We start from the raw sequence: 14,805 nt of genomic DNA, 5'->3' as shown, positions 1-14,805 counted from the left end.
GCCGCCAAGACAACAAACAAATGTGGGTGGCAGAAGAAGGAGAAGAGATAAAGAAGGGAGAGGAGCGCCAGGCCACATAGCGGCAGGGCAGATAACAATAAGAGCGATAATGATAGTAAGAGTAGAAGGAATGGCTAACCACTTCATGCCAGGCATTGTTCTAAGTGTTTTTCATGGTTTACATTATTCAACCCTCACAACAATCCTATGACTTAGGTATTGCTATTTATCATCATTTTATAGAAACTAGAGCCCACTTTTAAAAAATGGCCAAGGTACTTTCAAAATCAAGAATAACCAATATTTAATTTGTAAGTTAACATGTCTGTAAAATAAATTCCTCTACCTGAAACTTCAGTCAAGTTTTCTACATACAAATAAATTTTTTGTGAGTACTTTTTGTGTATGTATGCAAAATAAAATCACTGGGTGACATGTCAGGGTCAAAGTGGCACAAAACATGGACACATTCATGGCATGGTGAGACAGTCCCTTAACAAATAATTTGGCAGAAGCAGGAGACGGGAGCCATAGGTGACCATGACCATAAGCTCCTCAGGAATTCATGGTTATTTGTTGGGAAAACACTGGATTTTCTGCAGTTAGTGGAACGGTATTCAACACTTAAGAGGGCAAAGTAACCCCCAGTAACACCTAGTGGAGACAACATACTTAATAAGAGTCCCAAATGATTGTTTATCTCACCTCCTAAAAAATGTTTATCTGTAGGCCAAGCTTGTGCTAAATGCTGGAGCTACGTTATCTCAGTTAATCCTAAGACACTGTGAGTTTTTAGGTCAGTCCAATAGCAAAGAGCTGGTGAGTAGTAGATTTGGATTTGAACCCAGGGCTTTCAGACCCCTGACCCAGTCCATTTAATATCACCAATTCCAGGACAGTATTCTCTTTTTACCACCTACAGCTGAAGGACGATGCCACAGGCTAAATGGTACTAAGGTTCCATTCCATTATATGTTTACCTGTTTTATATTAGAGAAACACGCAGGGATGTTCCATTGGAGATAAAGGGAGTCAATATAAAGAATCACAATTAGAAGCAGATTCCCTCTTTTTCCTTCACTGGACAAGGCTATGGAAACCTTGATAACCTAAAATAAAAGGAGAAGATAAAAGAGCAAGAAAAGATTGAAATATATACAAAAGGGGAAATGAAAGAAGGAAGTCAGAGATGAGTGTGAAAGAAGACAAAGTGAAGAGGTAGGTGCATATGTGAAAATGGCAGATGCTACACAGGGGCAGTAGTCTTGGGACACCTACCTCTACCCAGACCATGCCTACCTCTATCATTAAGTACTTTCTTCCCAAATTGCATTTTCATGTGTTTTCGTTGATATTCCACATGAATCCAATGCAGATTATCCCATTTTACACTAACTCCTAGAGTACATCTATCCTTAAGTATGCAGCATTGGTATTACACGTTTTATATAGCAGCCCCTTAGAGCTAGTTCCTCTTAGTTTGTGAAGATGCTCTTAAATACCATAGGTTAATATTTGAAAATGCAACAAAAACTAGGGTTGAATAAATTCTGACATATTGTAGACTTCGCAAAAACTTCTTTTTCAAATATTTTGTTTAGCAAAATGTATTTTCCAACCAGTATAATTTTCTTAAGTCAATGAGTGTTGTCAGAAAATTTAATCTATATTTAAAATTTATACTTTACTCACCAATTCTATTTAAAGGATATTTTGAAATCCAGGAATTTATTTTAGTTTCTTTTTACAAGTCTCTTGTTCTTTAGGAACTCTAAACACATTTTATTATTTTTTTTACATTTTTATTGGAGTATAATTGCTTTACAATGTTGTGTTAGTTGCTGCTGTATAAGAAAGTGAATCAGCTATATGTGTACATATGTCCCCATATCCCTCCCTCCTGCTCCTCCCTCCCACCCTCCCTATCCCACCCCTCTAGGTGGTCACAAAGCACAGAGCTGATCTCCCTTTTACGGATCTCTTTAAAACCTATTTTGTCCTGAAGTTGCCCTGAATTAAACTCTCACATATTAGAATTCATTTTGAAACTCTGAACTGAAAAAAATTTATTACTATTAAAAAAGGAACCATGCCACTCAACTAAAATAACAGTTCTTTGAATATATAGTTAAATGAAATTCTGGCAATATAGCTAAAAAAAAGAAATATAACTGGGAACTCTGCTGACCAGGAGTCTGTTCTTGGTCTTTGCTTGACCTAATCTGAGTTTCCTACTTCAGCCAAATATTGAACGTTTTTCACTAAACCAAGTATAACAACACTTTTCACTCCCCTGCCTAGTAGAGAATAAATTGTTAAGTGGATGTCTGCGTGAAACTTTGAGCTGTTCAGATAAAGAATACCCTATAAGAGTTTAAAGTAATGTTTGGTAATGAGGCAGGGAAGCAGGCCCTCTCAAACCCTGCAGGTGGAAGTAGAAACAGGAACAGACCATCTGGAAGACAGTGTTGTTGAATAGCAGAAGACTTACAATTTTGGCTCATAATTCTACTTCTGCGAATGTATCTTAATAAACAATAGGGGACTGGTAAAAGTATGGCACATGGAATACAATGCATTAAAACATTAAAAACGATTTAGTAGACTATACTGTAGTAGAAGAAAATGACATGGAAAAATGCATATGATATATGTTGTTTTAAAAAGTTATCAAACAGTGGGTACTGTATGATCTCAAGTAAGTGTATATAGATATAGATGCTGAAATAGATTAAGTAGATCAATAGATCAATAGATGTACGGGGTAGATGTAGATATAGATATAAATATAGAAATGCATATAGCTCTAGAATATATATATATGTATGTATGTATACATATCTATATTTATAGATATATCTAGATATACATCTTTTTTGTTTTGATTGTTTTTCAAAGAATGATTTCTTTTTTCAAGATTTACAAGAACTGTTATTTATTACCATGAGGTTCAAAGTATATACCTTTATAACTCATTAGTTTTCTCTTTTATACATAGTATCAATAGTGTATGTATGTCAATCTCAATCTCTATAGATAACTTTATACCTGTATCTAGATAAAATGTTAACAAAGATGGGATTTGGGGTGATTTAACATTTGTGTTTTTTCCTTGTCTGTATTTTTCCTGAATAAACATGTATTTTCTTCAGTAAATATGTTTCCTTCAATAAACAAGTATTACTTTATAACATGGAAAAATTATTTAAGTGGATGACACTAGAAGAAAAAATCATATATTAACCAATTAAAAGACTATATCAGGGCTTCCCTGGTGGCACAGTGGTTCAGAATCTGCCTGCTAATGCAGGGGACACGGGTTCGAGCCCTGGTCTGGGAGGATCCCACATGCCGCGGAGCAACTAGGCCCGTGAGCCACAACTACTGAGCCTGCGCGTCTGGAGCCTGTGCTCCGCAACAAGAGAGGCCGCGATAGTGAGAGGGCCTGCGCACCGCGATGAAGAGTGGCCCCCGCTTGCCACAACTAGAGAAAGCCCTCGCACAGAAACGAAGACCCAACACAGCAAAAATAAATTAATTAATTAATAAACTCCTACCCCCAACATCTAAAAAAAAAGACTATATCATACTCAAGGGAAAAAAATGCATATTTTTATGTGTTTACACCTTCTGAGCCCAAATTTATCAATGTAGTCTCATGCCCTTTAGGCTTTGTGGCAGGCAGAGCTGATCTGTGCTGTAGGGCCTGGTGACATGGGAACCAAGTCACAGCCGCCATCCCAGGCCTTGGGTTGAGAACACTTGCACTTACAGCTTTTGAACTCCTAGGACCTCCTGAGGCTGACTTTTCACACAAATTTGAGGGCAGTGAGCCTCCCATAATCTGAAACATGATAAAAGGGCATTTAATTGTTGCTTAATGTACTCTAAATTCATCTGGGAAACACCTTCAGATTTTTGAAGTGAAGATGAACCTAATTCCACACTGTACCTTTACACGGCAAGCAAAATGGTAGCTAACCTGTCAACCTAAGTACTGATGGCTGGGGAGTACAGGGAAAATTGTTTGTTTTAGCATCCAATTCCTTCTTCTTTTATCCATCTAAGACTGCCTCCCCAGTTTAATAACAAAGGAGGAAATGTGGTTAGCTCCACAAGGAAATACCACCTTAGAGTCGAGCAGTCCTAGTATAATATCCTCTCTGTAGAACGCCAGCTCTTAAGATGAAGGCGTTAAAGAAATAAATATGGAAATGTTATTTTTCAGCCATAGAAAATTGGGATTCAATCCGATGATGACAGAGGCCTAGGTGTTGCACACGTAAAATATAGGAATCATTAGTGAATCCATTTTTGCATTATTATTTAAGCTATGGTATACTCCAGAAAATAGCACATAGAGTAGAAATGAATATATCCTAAAAGATTCAGTGTAAAGGTCTCATGGAAGGAGATTCTTTTTTATTTTTTAATTTTCTTGAATGTGGTTTGTAGGTTTCCCCCCCTCTTTTATGGGGCCCTCCTTAATTTACTCCTAATGTATCTAGCCACGAGGTAGCACTTCTTCGACACTCAGGAGAAATGCATTTCACTTAAGTCTGAACCCTTTAGTTAATAGTCCTGCAGTTTCTGGACTTTGTAGTCTGTTCTCTGACTCACAAACATGCCTTGCTAGAATTGTAGCCACAATCACAATATTCAGAACAAGGACCATGAATGAAAACAGATGCAGATTGTTAAAAGGTTGAATCTGGGTTTCAATGCGTTTGATACTGAAATTCTGAATTTCCACTTGCCCGTCAATCCCTTTTCAGATGAATGCATCCTATGACAGAATTAGTCTTCTATTTGTATGAAGAAATGTCTCTTTTCCTTCAGAAAAAGTCTGGTTGCAGCGAGACTGATTACTACTACCACTATGAAACCTTACACTCGAGATACACAGAGCCCAGACACCTCAAGAATTCAAAGGAGTTAAACTGGAATCTTGCACAGTGTCGAGGTAAGGGATACACCTTACAAGTCTCATCTCAATTACATCCATTCTTGCTGAGGTTATAGGTTGGAGATGCAAAGTCAGATGGGAGTGGTGCTGCAGGTATCCTGGAACACCACCAAATTTGGATCTGAGGTGCATAGACTTACCTGAACAAAAAGTTTTGTTCAAACCCACATATATGGTGACTCCAACATAGGCTTTCCAAATGAACTGGACTCAAAAAAATACAATTGTTTCTCCTTTTCTTTCTTTTTTAAAGGTTGGTTTTCTGGTGACAGTAATTAAAGAATAACTATGTTGAACTTCTCTTCAATGGGCTAAAAGAAAGGGCGTGGGTATCATTCAGGTTCATAAATAATGCCTCCTTGAAAAAATATATTGAGCCAATAAACCATGTGCTTGACATAATTCCTAGTTTTTAAGTCACCTTTTTTCTTTCCAAACTAATAAAATGTAGTGTACTTTTTTGGTCTAATTTAAAAATTTAATTAATTAATTTTTGGCTGCGTTGGGTCTTCGTTGCTGCGTGCGGGCTTTCTCTAGCTGTGGCGAGCGGGGGCTACTCTTCGTTGCAGTGTGTGGCTTCTCATTGCAGTGGCTTCTCTTGTTGCGGAGCAGGCGCTCTAGGCACTGGTGCTTCAGTAGTTGTGGCTCGCAGGCTTAGCTGCTCTGTGGCATGTGGGATCTTCCCGGACCAGGGCTCGAAGCTGTGTCCCCTGCACTGGCAGGCAGATTCTTAACCATTGTGCCGCCAGGGAAGTCCTTGGTCTAATTTGCTCATGGGAAATGCCATTACATATAACCTTTCACGAACCCAGTGTCAAATGCCTCTTTGCTCTTCATTTCAATATCACAGCTGATGACGTGCTAGCTACAGTGCAGACACAAGCTACTATTACAAAGAGGTGGCAAATATACAAAACAGGTTATTATTCAGCAGAGGCTATTTAGCAATACATAACTTACAATGTAATTTACTTGTTTCCCCCACAGAGTTACATGACTATTGCAAATACCATAAACTATGTTCAATTCAGCCATCAAAGGAGGATTTATTGTATGTTTCCTGCTTCAGCTGAGATCTTATTATAGCTCCCACAGGTAGTCAAAACAAGAGAATTTTAACTTCCTTCAATAACTGCTCAAACTTGAATGTAGCTAATATAGAAGGAAATAAGAATGGGCTATAAGTCTATCGTATCCTCTGGGTGTTTGAGAATCTCTGGTTTGTATTTCTAAATTGATATGTAATCATTTTGTCTTTTTTTTTTTTTTTTTTGCCGGTACGCGGGCCTCTCACTGTTGTGGCCTCTCCCGCTGCAGAGCACAGGCTCCGGACGCGCCGGCTCAGCGGCCATGGCTCACGGGCCCAGCCGCTCCGCGGCACGTGGGATCTTCCCGGACCAAGGCACAAACCTGTGTCCCCTGCATCGTCAGGCGGACTCTCAACCACTGTGCCAGGGAAGCCCCATTTTGTCTTTTTAAAAAAATTAATTTTAAAAGTTTTTTCCTTAAGAAAAAATATCAACTAGCTTGTTAAATTTTACATAGTACATTGGACTATATCATCAAGGCCAGATTTCCTCAGCCACATTTTAGGCCCTTTCCTCAGCAATATACACTTGCTTCTTAAAAAATAATAAATAATAAAAATCATTTTCCCAAGCACCTCAGTCTAAAGTTACAGCTGTATCTGGTTACTCTTTGGATGGGAAATAGGCCGGTTGCTTTTCTTCTTGGTCCTCCAAGCCTTGCTCCTGAATCCTTTCCACACACATGACTCTTATTTCAAAGAGAAACCCCACTGGGAGGGTGGAAGACCTGACTGTGAGAGAAGGAAGTTATGCTAATTTCCCACCCCAAAGACGCCACTGGGCACTTCAAATACTTGCAGCTTAGGAGGGAAAAAAGGCTTCATTCTAGATCAATTCAAAGTTAGGTGATCACAACTGCAAGTTTTCAGGCTATGCCATCTCCTCCCCCACCTCTCACCAGTGCCTTCCTCAGCCCAAGAAACAGCGTTGCAGCCTGAGGAACAGAGCCAGGCAGAATGGGATGCAGTGTCCCCATGAGGGCCGGGCCCTGTGCTAATTGAAGACATGGACGGCTGTGTTGTTTCTGGCTGCACCACAGCCAGAACTTTATATTTGGAGGAACAAATGGCTCCCAAGTGTTCGGGCCACAACTTGTCTGTGTAGCTTCTCTGACGTTCAGGAGTACTTTGCCTCTCAAATATGAAAGATTCCAGAAAAGGGGAGGAGGGAGCTCTGGGAAAGGAAAGAATTTTTTAAAAATGTTTACTCATTTACCTTTGTTAGTTGAGGAGTTTCTAAAGGAGATATTGTTCAAGAAGAAATGGTACATATTAAAAGAAATCTTTCAAGAAGAAATACAGTCCAATGCAAGCATTCATGTAACAAATATTTTATATATGTCATATGGTGCAATTATTCTTAACCTTTTCCCTAGCCTCTTTGAAAATCTGATGAACAATATGAATTATTTCCCTAGGAAAAAGCATACACATATGGAAGTACAGAGCCTTTGTCACAAAGTCCCTGAAGTGGAGGCAGGAGTGATATTACCAAAACAGTGACGGAGAAAACCCTGCCCTCCATCCCCCAGTAAAGATCAGCAATTAGACAGCTCTCCATGAATAAGAACAACTCTGGAGAGCTCTCGAGTCCACTTAAGAATCTTCAGCAACACAGTGGAACAAAAATCTGAGAATAACCTCATGAGAAGAGAAGGAAGAAAGCTTCATTTTGCCTGCATTATCCCATTCCTCAAGCCAGCACTGCTCAGGGTCAAGAGAGAACTTCCCAGCTAGAAAGAGCTCCCCTAGCCAGGAAAGGAAGAGTGGATGGAGTGAGCAACCAGCTTCCCCAGCCTTTGGGGCACCATATGATGGTCCCATTACAGTTTCACCCCACCCAGAGACTGGCAAAGCTGACACACAGAGAGACAGAAACAAGGAAGAAAAGCAGGAGTTACCAATAACAGTCATGGTTTGTAGTGACTTGTGACTTGCTCTGCAGACAAATCCAGAAGATTTTGCCACTGAAGAAACGTGTTAACACCAGCACAGTTGCCAGAGACCCCCTGGGGATTTCACCAGCTTTTGCCCCACAGGTATTTGTATTTACTGACACCAGCCACCTGAATCCTTCTCTGCTACCTCCTTCTTCACCCATACCAGACCCCAGGAACTGTACTGGTGGCCAGCCCAGGCCTCTGTGGCTACATGAGTGCTAGATGCCAGCCTAGACCCCCACAGCTGACATCCACTTCCTAGTGTGTACTTGACATAGCCCCTCCAGGTGTGCATTTGCACGCCACTAGCCTTATACCTGTCACCAGTGTCCACTGCAGTGTGCACACCCAGGGGAAGACAATACAGCCACTGAAGAGCATGCTGACAGCCAAGGTCCCCATAACTGCCTGTGGGCTTGGATCAGGCCTTGTCTTCTGTCACTGTCTTGCACCACTGCACCATACTACCTGCAATTAAGGCCTCCAGCTGTGCACCTGCATACTCCTGGCCTGATCCCCATTACTGGCCTCCCCTGCAGTGCACACACAGAGGGAGACGATGCAGTCATAGGAGAGCACACCAACAGCCAGGGCCCCCACAGCTGCCTGTGAGCCCAAAACTGGCCCAGCCCTTGCTGCCTACCCCGGCCCCCACCACTGTGTATGTCTGCAGCTGATCCAAGCTACCACACAGGCACCTGCAGCAGGCCCCATAGCCCAGTGTATGTACACTACTGGCTCTAGCCACCATCATTGTCTGGCCTGGTCACTAGTTGCTGGACCTAGAGGCAGCACGTAAGGACCCCAACAGACCTTACAGCCACTGTAGACCCCCACAGTGCTCCCAAGGACCACACAGTTGTTGATGTCGTGGACCTCAGCAGCATGAGCCAAGGAGACATCATGCACCCCTGGACCCAGTGCCACCACATGTCCCCACACTTGGTACCTTCCTCCACTAGAACCAGGGTCACAGCACATTCCAGCATGTCCCAAACCACAGGTGAAAGTCTTTCCTTGCTGAGATCAGTCCATGAAGCCCAGAAGAGATGGCTAGTTATTTAAATGTAGAGGCATCTATGCAAGGCTACAAGGGATCATGAAGAATCAGGGAATCACGACTCTCCTGAAGGAATACAGTAAGCCATCAGTAATGATCCCCAAAGAAATGGAGATGCAGGAATTGCCCAACAAAGCGTTCAAAATAATTGTTCTAAAGATGCTCAGAGAACTACAAAGAACACAGATAAATAATTTAACAATATTAGGAACACAACAGAAAAACAAAATGAGAAGTTCAACAGAAAGATAGAAAACATAAAAATGAACCAAACAAATTTTGGAGCTGAAGAATACAGAGTGAACTGAAGAATTCAATAGAGAAATACATAACAAAGAAACCTCCAGAATGCTAAGAGCAAATTTCTCAGCACAGACCTGACAGACCAGGAGAGAATGAAATGATATATCCAAAGTACTAAAAGAAACAAACTGCCAATCAAGAATAATTTACCCAGAAAAACTGCCCTTCAGAAGTGAAGGTGAGACAGTTTCCCTAACAAACAAAAGCTGAGGGTGTTCTTCACCACTATACCTACTTTACAAGATATGCTGAAAGGAATTCTTCAAGCTGAAATGAAAGGATGATAATTAGTATCACGAAACATATGAAAATATATACCACACTGGTTAAATTTGGCATATAGTCACATTCAGAATACTCTAATACTGTAATATAGTGGTATGTTAACTACTTAACCTTAGTATAAAAGTTAAAGGACAAAAGTATTTTTTAAAAGCTATAGCTACAATAATTTCTTAATGGATACACAAAATAAAAAGATGTAAATTTTGACATCAAAAATATAAAAGGGGGAGTAAAAGGTAGAGTTTTTGTAGGTAATCGAAGTTAAATTGTTATCAATGTAAAGTAGATTGTTGTATGTATAAGATGCTTTATGTAAGCCTCATGATAGCCACAAAGCAAAAACCCACAGCAGATTCACAAAAGATAAAGAGAGGGGCGAGTTCCCTGGTGGCCTAGTGGTTAGGATTCTTGGCTTTCACTGCCGTGGCCTGGGTTAAATCCCTGGTCAGGGAACTGAGATCCTGCAAACCACATGGTGCAGCCAAAAGAAAAAAAAAAGAGAAGGGAATCAAAGCATACCCACTATGGAAAATAACTAATTTACAACAGAAGACAGCAAGAGAGAGGAAGAAAGGAACAAGGGAACTACAAAACAGGCAGAAAACAATTCATAAGGTAGCGTTAGTAAAGCCTTACTTACAATAATTAATCTAAAAGTAAATGGGTTGAACTCTCCAATCAAAAGACATGGAGTGGCTGGATGTATTAAAAACAATAAGACCTGACTATATGCTGCCTACAAGAGGTTCACTTCAGCTTTAAGGACACAGGAAGGCTCAAAGTGAAGGGATGAAAAAATATATTCCATGCAAGATAGAAACCAAAAGAGAAAGGGTAGCTATACTTGTATCAGACAAAATAGACTTTAAGCCAAAAATGGTAACAGGAGACAAATAAGGTCATTATATAATGATAAAGCAGTTGATTCATCAAAAAGATATAACAGTTATAAATATATATGCACCCAACACTGAGGCACTTATAGTAAGCAAATACTAACAGATGTAAAGGGAGAAATAGACAATACAGTAAGTCCCCCACATACGAACCTTCAAGTTGCGAACTTTCAAAGATTCGAACGTGCTTTTGCATGCCCAATCACATGTTAGTTCACGTGTCTGGCATATATTGTCACATGTGTGCATCCTCTAGAAGTGGTTGCGCAGGAAATGGCAAGGAGATTTTCTTTATTTGAGGAGGCACTGTTAGCTTTTGAGGCACAGGACCCGAATGCAGAATGGTACACAAAGGGTGCAGCAGCCATTCAGAACGCAATCTAGTGCTACCATGTCATCTATGATGAGAAAAGAAGGGCTACCACCCAGACATCACTGGATCCTTTTTTTAAGAGGGTAGATAGAATTGAATCCAGCAAGGAGCCAGAACCTGTGCCATCAACGTCAGGTGTGAGTAAAATTGCAGCTTGCCCTCCGTCTTCTATCGCTGACGATCCTTCGGCTCTACTATCTCCCACCTCCTTTCCCTCTTCCAGTCAGTAATGCTTCTTGCCTGCTCACTCGATGCCAGCCCCTGTATGCCAGCTGTTGTACTGTACTACTGTACTTTTCAAGGTACTGTACTGTAAGTTAAAAAATGTTTTATTTTTTGTTTGTTTTTTATGTATTACTTGTGTGAAAAGTATTATAAACCTATTACAGTACAGTACTATATAGCCGATTGTGTTAGTTGGGTACCTAGGCTAACTCTGACTTACAAACAAATTGGACTTACGAACGCATGCTCAGAACCAAACTCGTTTGTTTGTAGGGGACTTACTGTACAGTACTAGACTTCAAAACCCTATTTTCAACAATAGATCATCCAGACATAAAATTAACAAGGAAACGTGGGATTTGGCACATACTTCAAACCAAATGGGCCTAACAGACATATAGAAGAGATTCCATCCAACAGCAAAAGAATATATATTATTCTCAAGTGCACAGAAAGCATTCTCCAGGACAGATCATATGATAGGTCATGAAACAAGTCTTAGCAAATGTAAGAAGACTGAAATCTTACCAAGTATCTTTTCTAACCACAATGGTATGAAACTAGAAATCAGTAACAGGAGGAAAGCTGGAAATTTCACAAATAGCGGAAATTAAACAACACACTTCAGAACAACCAATGGGTCACAGAATTAATCAAAAGGGAAAAAATTATCTTGAAACAAATGAAAATGGAAACACAACAATATAAAAGTCATGGGATGCTGCAAAAGCAGTTCTAAGAGAGAAGTGTATAGTGATAAACACCTACACTAAGAAAAAAGATTTCAAATAACCAGCTTTATACCTAAAGAAACTAGAAAAAGAACAAACTAAGCTCAAAATTAGGAGAAGAAAGGAAATAACAAAGATCAGAGCAGAAATACATGAAATAGAGTCCAGAAAAACACTAGAAAAGATTAATGTAAATAAGAGCTAGTTTTTTGGAAAGATAAACAAAATAGACAAACCTTTAGCTAGACTAAGAAAAAAGAGAGAAGACACAAATAAGAGATTACTGTGAATAATTATATGCCAACAAATTGACTAACCTAGAAGAAATGGATACATTTTTAGAAACATACATCTACCAAGACTGAATTGTAAAAAAAAAGAAAATCTAAACAGACCCATAATCGCTAAGAAGATTGAACCAGTAGTCATACACCTCCCAATAAAGAAAAGCCTAGGACCAGATGGTTTCACTGTGAATTCTACCAAACATTTAAAGAAGGCTTAAGACCAAGCTTTCTCTCAAATTCTTCTAAAACATTGAAGAGGACGGGAGACTCCTAAACTCATTTTACAAGTCCAGCATTACTCTGACACCAAAGCCAGATAAGGATACTATAATAAAAGAAAACTACAGACCATATCCCCAATGAACGTAGATGCAAAAATCCTCAACAAAATACTAGCAAACCGAATTGAACACCACATTAAAAGGATCATACACCATGATCAAGCAGGATTTATCCCTTGGATGCAAGGATGGTTCACATATGAAAGTCAATAAATGTGATACACATTAATAGAATAAAAGATAAAAATCATATGATCATCTCAATAGATGCAGAAAAAGAATTTGACAAAATACTATAATCCTTTCACAATAAAAATGCTCAACGAATTGGGTACAGAAGGAAAATACCTCAACATAGTAAAGGCCATATGTAGCAAGCACACAGCTAACAGCAGACTCAGTGGTGAAAGGTTGAAAGCTTTTTCTCTAAAATCAAGAACAAGACAAGGATGCCCACTCTTGCAATAAATTTGACATAGATAGTACTGGAAGTGTTAGCCAGAGTAATCAGGCAAGAAAAAAAAGTAAAAAAAAAAAAAAATCCAAATTGGAAAGAAAAAAATTAAAATTGTCTCTGTTTGCTGATGTAGAAAATTCCAAAGACTCTACCAAAAAACTTCCAGAATTAATCAATGGATTCAGTACAATTGCAGGATACAAAATCAACACACAGAAATCAGCTGCATTTCTATTCACTAACAATGAAAAACAAAGAAAACAATATTATTCACAATAGAATCAAAACCAATAAAATACTTAGGAATAAATTTAACCAAGAAGGTGAAAGATCTGTACACTGAAAACCGTAAGACACTGATGAAATTAAAGAAAATGCAAATAAATGGAAAGATATCCTGTGTTTATGCATTGGAAGAATTAAAATTAACTTGTTCATAATACCCACGGTCATCTATAGATTCAATGCAATCCTTATTAAACTTCCAGTGGCATTTTTCACAGAAATAGAAAAACAATCCTAAAATTTGAATGGAACTACAAAATCAAATAGCCAAAGCACCAATTAAAAGAAGAAAAAAGCTGGAGGCATCACACTTCCTGATTTCAAACTATACTACAAAGCTATTATAATCAAAACAGTATGTACTAACATAAATTCCAATGGAACAGAAGAGCACAAAAATAAACCTATGTGTATATGGTCAGCTAATATTTGACAAGGGAGCCAAAAACACTCAATGAGGAAAAAATAGTCTCTTCAATAATGGTGCTGGGAAGACTGCATAACCACACACAGAATGGAACTGGACCCCTATCTTATGCCATTCACAAATACAAGAGACCTGAAACCATAAAAGGTCTGGAAGAAAACAAGGAGAAAACTCCTTGACATTGATCTTTGCAATGATTTTTTGGATATGATGCCTAATGCACAATCAACAAAAATAAAAATTAATAAGTGGGACTATATCAAGCTAAAAAGCTTCTGGGGCTTCCCTGGTGGTGCAGTGGTTGAGTCTGTCTGCCGATGCAGGGGACACGGGTTCGTGCCCCGGTCCAGGAAGATCCCATGTGTCACGGAGCGGCTAGGCCCGTGAGCCATGGCCGCTGAGCCTGCGCGTCCGGAGCCTGTGCTCTGCAACAGGAGAGGCCACAACAGTGAGAGGCCCGTGTACTGAAAAAAAAAAAAAAGCTTCTGCACAGCAAAAGAGACAGTCAACAAAATGAAAAAGCAATCTACAGAATGGGAGAAAATATTTGCAAATCTTATATCTGATACATGATTAATATCCAAAATATATAAAGAACTCATACAACTCAACAGCAAAAAAAAAAAAAAAAAAAAAAATCCAAAACAAAAAAACCCCCACACAATCCAATTAAAAATGAGCTAAGAAAATGACATTTTTCTAAAGAAGACAAATGGCCAACAGGTGCATGAAAAAGTGCTCTACTACTAATCATCAGGGAAATGCAAATCAAAACGACAATGACATACTACCTCATAGCTGTTAGAAGGGCTATTGTCAAAAAGATGAGGGAAACAAGTGTAGATGAGGATGTAGAAAAAAGGGAACCTTTGGGCACTGTTGTTGGGAATAGATATGGGCACAGCCACTATGGAACAGTATGAAGGTATCTTAAAAATTAAAAATAGAACTACCATATGATGAAGCAATCCCACTTCTGGGTATATATCCAAAGGAAATGAAAACAGGATCTGGAAGTGATATCTGCACTCCCATGTTCACTGCAGCATATTCACAATAGCCAAGATAGGGAAACAACTAAGTGTCCATCAACAGATAAATAGATAAGATGTGGTGTATATGTACAATGGAATATTATTCAGCCATGAGAAAGAAGAAAGTTCTGCCATTTGTGACAACATGGATGAAGCTTGAGGGCATTA

General features: G+C 39.2%; 1 protein-coding gene across 1 annotated transcript in view; it reads right to left on the bottom strand.

Moving 5' to 3' along the window:
- FRZB (frizzled related protein) overlaps window positions 1–14,805 on the bottom strand; it is an 82,744-nt gene extending 67,939 nt beyond the window's left edge. The window contains exon 1 of the mRNA XM_089916599.1: window positions 1–14,805. This exon is cut by the window's left edge and continues 23,556 nt beyond it. The gene's annotated coding sequence lies outside the window, so the exon portion shown is untranslated.

The sequence above is a fragment of the Delphinapterus leucas genome, chromosome 8, assembly GCF_059928025.1.
Source record: "Delphinapterus leucas isolate spDelLeu-1000000601 "Yukka" chromosome 8, BTC_Dleu_Yukka2, whole genome shotgun sequence".
Lineage (NCBI taxonomy): Eukaryota > Metazoa > Chordata > Mammalia > Artiodactyla > Monodontidae > Delphinapterus > Delphinapterus leucas.
The sequence above is the reverse complement of the archived record's forward strand: the minus strand, read 5'-3'. Positions and strand labels throughout refer to the sequence as shown.